Below are 5,196 nucleotides of genomic sequence, written 5' to 3'. Positions count from 1 at the left end.
GTGCTGGTTCTGAGAGGCCTGTTGTTTTTCATGTTTCCTTAAATGGACAGTGAGAGCTGTGTTGTGCTGGATCTTGCAGCTGGTGGCCTTTAACCTTCTGAAATTCTTCCAATTGTCCCTACAGTATTTCTGTTTCGTGGCAACAGGAGCACTGGGTTTTTCTGCCTCTGTAAGAGAAAACAAGCCATTCGTTTCTGTTGTATTTCTTTTTCTGTGTGCCCCACATTCAGGGGCAATAAGAAGCACTGTGCAGCTTAATGTTTACCACATATTACACAATCTTCATTTGTTAAAGCCTACCTAGACGAATTGCTTCCAAGAACATTTTGTGGAGGTTTTTAAGAATTGTACTGAATAAACATTTGCATGGGGGAAAAATAACATTATAGGACATGTATTTTATGTTTCTAAAATGTTGTATGAATGTTGCATGCATTTATAAATTTACTGGATGTCACTGAATGGACATTTACTGCAGGATGTCAGTTTGTTGCTTAAATGTTTTGTATAAAAATACATTTATTTGTTTATAAAGTCATTTAAATCTTAATTTGTAGGCATTTGTTTTCATTTTTACATTTATCATATTTCGAGAGTTCCAAGCAATACGAATACCTAGAATAAAAGGTATTCTGCATTTCAGAGTTACAACAAAGACCCTTCCCCTTAATGGGTTAATATGGAGCATTTGAGCAAAATCATAGTTTGTAAATGCTGAAACATTTTTATAAAGGATAATGCATTAATTTCCTTAACACTGAACAGCATAAAACATGCTAACACACACTTAAATATATATAGCTATATTTTTGAGCGCTTCTGAACTCTAGATATAGGTACGTATGTACGTGTGTATTTATTTATGTATTTATTTAATAGGAATTTATAATGACACATGTACGTTCATGACGTCAGTGAGCGCAAAAAGCTTCACTCAGCCAATGAGCTGCTTTGCTTGCCAGCCAATCAGCACTCAGTAGCAGTAGCTAGAATCCACAATCCTACTATCTAAAACCTGCTTGCTATAGAAAAAAGGAAAAAGTTAAGTTTTCAGTGCTTCTTAGTAAAATACATTCTTCTAATTTCTAGAATTAAAGGAAGGTCCTCGACAAATAGAAAACATTTTATGGTGTCGTCTTTAGCCGTTGGGCTCCATTCACCCTCATTTGGGCAAAAACTAGAATAATGCTTTTCGGAATAGTCATAAGTACTGAAGGTTACAGTTGTATGTTTGTTAGTAGCTGCTTGAAATTGGTACCAACAGGATTGGTAGCCTACTCCAGGGTATTCTCTTCTGTTTTGGTCACATTTTCAGCTGATGCCAACGACAATTTAGCCAATTAATTAATCTTCATGGTTAAGACAAAGACACCAAGCACTATTAGGTGAGCCAGGTGCACCAGAATGTAAGCTAAGATTGTAAGTTGACATGCTGAAAGGTATTTTTAGAATTACTACTTTGTAAAGTATTCGCTTTGCAGTGACACATTCTAGTTAGGAAGCTAATGCTATTAGCATTTGTGCCTCCATAGAACATGTGTTTGCTCACGTTTTTTACACCTGAAGTATAAAAATATAAGCTTTGTTTGGTTCTACACATTAGTCTGTTTATTTGTAGCCATTTGTGTGAATGTGTGAGACCGTAAAGGCGCTATATTATTTCATATCAGCACAACTAAAATAGCAATGAATGAAGCTTTTCGTCACTCTACGTGAGTCTCTGTAAATGTAAGCAGGTTTGAGTGTGAGCTCACAGACAGTGCAGTATCATATCAGCCGATAAGTTAAGCAAACAAGTTAACTAGCAAGAAAGGTAGCTTATACGCCAAAAGAGACAGGCTTAATGGTGGTTAAAGCCGTTCCAGACGTTCCTCAAGCAGTTAGAAAATGGACTACAACCAGTGTCAGATTATGGGTATCCCGAGCATTTCCTCTCTCTCCAAAAATATGACCGCAAAACGCTAGAGGGCGCCCGTGAGTGAGACCTCAGTGAATGCAGTGAATGGAGCTAAACGGCTAAAAATTTGTTTCCAGCTATTAATGCAGAAATTTCTTTTAATTTTGGAAAATAGACGGATGTTACATTAAAAAATCAAAGAAAACATACCTGTATCTCTTTTTCTACAGCAAAATAGGTTTTGGGCAGTAGGACGCTGACATTAACTGCTTCTCAGTGGCTAAGTACAGGGCTGCGTTCACCCCCGACAAAGCGTAGCAAAACCAGAGAACTTGTAGCGAGGAGAATTACCACTCTGCAATGTATTCCGGTTTTCTCGAACGCTAGAGGACGCTCCCGAGTGAGTCCGTAGTTTATAAATCCTTAAACATTTTTAATGTAAAAGAATGCAATCATTTCCTGAACACTGAATATCAGAAAACATTTTAACGTCGCTGTTATATTTTTAAGAGCTTTTAAACTCGAGTTATAGGAGTTGGCACCTCATGTATGTTCATGACGTCAGTGAGCGCGAACAGCCAATGAGCTGCTCTGCTCGCCAATCAATCATCACGCTCTAGCAGTAAAGCCCGCCTTCTGCTGCCCAAAACCCGTTTGCTGTAGGAAATATATAGGTAAGATTTCTTAGTTTGTTTAGTGAAATACATCCTTCTACTTTCTAAAATTAAAGAAACGTTCTGGGCGAGTGATTTTAACTTTTCGTTTTTAGCCGTTGAGCGCCATTTACTCCCATTCATTGAGGACTCACTCACGGGCGCCCTCTGCTGTTCAGCAGTCCTGTTTTTGATGTAACGGTGGGAATAGGAAGTGGCCAGACTCCTCATAAACCGGCTCTGGCAAAATGTTTATGTAAACGGAAACGGTGGTGCGTTGTAACTATGGCAACTGAGAAGGCCAAACTTGGCGTTCTTTTCAAAGAACTTTCAGAGCCCGAATAAATGAGTTTGAATATGTGTTTAATGCTTCAAAAAGCCTTTAACTGTTGTGTATGTGGGGCTGCAGCAGCTGCAGTTGTAGAGGACTTTATTGGAATCCATTGCGTGCACTGCATTTTTAATACAACCAGGTTTATGTACACGTTACTGCTGACTCGGTAACACTCTGACACACCAGTCAAACAAGAGAAACATACCTCAGAGCCCGTTGCACACTGTTTCGATGAAACATGTTGCATATTACAATATATAAAATATTAAAAAATATGTAGTCGTGTTTAAAAATATTATACTGCTCTGTGTTGAAAAATGATTATTTATTTCTGAATAAGAATGATAAAGCATTTACAAACTATGATTTTGCGCAAAAGCTCTAGGAACCCATTCATTTTCGACTTGCTTGGGAGCGCCCTCTAGTGACGGACAAACTCTTTACTGACTTTACACTCTTACACACTTAAAAATTATGGTTCTTCAAGGGTTTTTTAAGAAAAGAAAATGGTTCTATATAGAACCATGAACACTTAACACTCACCCTTTGCATGATTAAAGGGTTCTTTGCATCATGAAAGGTTTCTTTAGATTGATGAACATGCTATAGACTGTTCTATATAGAACCTTTTTGAAAAGGGTTTTATGTAGCACCAAAAAGTGTTCTTCTATTGTTACGATGTCAAGCTTGTTACAATAGAAGAACACTTTTTGGCGCTATATCGAACCCTTTTTGAACAGGTTCTATATAGAACCATCTACAGCATGTCCACCATCAATCTGAAGAACTCTTTCATGATGCGAAGAACTTTTTAATCATTTGAGTGTTCTTGATTATATATAAAACCATTTTCTTTGCTAAGGAACCCTTGAAGAACCATCATTTTAAGTGTAGAACTTGAAGAAGTGGAATAAGTCCTAACTCATCTGCAGAACTCTCAGAATTGTTCTGGTTTGTAAGGGGAGGTAGCTACTCCCTCCTTTACAGCACACCAGGTAAGTTATGTTACGAAAGTCAAAACTTTAGGGGTTTTTTTTGTTGGGGAATAGTCTGCAGAGTGGGCACCTACTTTAGATCACTGCCACATTCATCAAACCATTGGTCTCAATTCTGGAACCTGTGGAACGTGCCTCCACATGAGAAATAAACCTGAACCACAGCAAAAAATTACATGCTCATGATTCTTCTGAGAAGCCAGCGGCAGGAAATCCAACTATGGGTGTCAACATAACAAAAACTGAAAACCATATTCGCAGAAGCTTTCTTAACATAAACTTACAAGGAATCTTAAGACAAACGCTAAGACGTTTATAAGAATGTTCTTTCGTGTACCCCAAAAAAAAACAACAAAAAAAAACAAAGGACATTCTCAAGTTTGCTTTTAAGAAAATGTAGTTATTTTCTTAATAAAATTTATTTTTCTTAAAATTTTGCTCTCATTTTAGTGAAACATGCAGTTGGTCAGCATTATGCAAGTACTGCTGATATACAGTGCATGTTCAGAAAAGCATATTGTATTGCATGGTATTGTAATTTATCACAGTAATGATATATATATTGTCATATTGCCCAGTCCTAGGGGAATGTCAGAATCTCCATGAAACCTGCATAAGTGGGTTTTAAGAAGAAATTTCTTCTTGAGAACAGTTGGTGAATGAGGCCCATTGAGTTTTACTGTTGAGAAAATGAAATGTCTTCTTGAAACCCACTTACGCAGTTTTCATGAAGATTCTGACATTCGCCAGTGTTTTCTTATTTGGGATTTGTTCTTAGGTAAAAACAGAATCTACACACACTCAAGAGCACAAAGGTGAGAACAATTCTGAGGTTTAAGACCATTCAGTATACACCAAAAAAGTTTAACTTCATCTGAATATTTGTGATGTGCAATTACAGTTTCTTGTTGCCTTTATGTTATTGGCCTACTTTTGATTTTACTAAAGTGTTTAGTGGACTACATCAGCCTTCAAGTATCTCTTTTTTATTGGTGGTAGCTACCATATCGTCTCTGTGAGGACAAACCTCATATTTCCAAAACAGTAACTTTACAGGAGAAGGAAAAAAACCCTCTTAATTTTGCAAGGAAGTTAATAGAACAAATAATTTGGACTGATCCATTCATCATACAATTTTAACACAATGTAAAGGACGGCTGGCGCGTTCAGGTATTGTTACAACAACAAAAATGGAGATACAAAGTTTTGTCCCATCAGTCTGTACCACAGATTGTATTCAGGTGATATGGATTAAGCACATCAGAATCAGAGCCCTCTTTGTCATTTCAGGAGTGGAAGGTGTCTGTTGATGAACTG

This window comes from Colossoma macropomum, unplaced genomic scaffold (genome assembly GCF_904425465.1).
Source record: "Colossoma macropomum unplaced genomic scaffold, Colossoma_macropomum, whole genome shotgun sequence".
Classification (NCBI taxonomy): domain Eukaryota; kingdom Metazoa; phylum Chordata; class Actinopteri; order Characiformes; family Serrasalmidae; genus Colossoma; species Colossoma macropomum.
The sequence above is the reverse complement of the archived record's forward strand: the minus strand, read 5'-3'. Positions refer to the sequence as shown.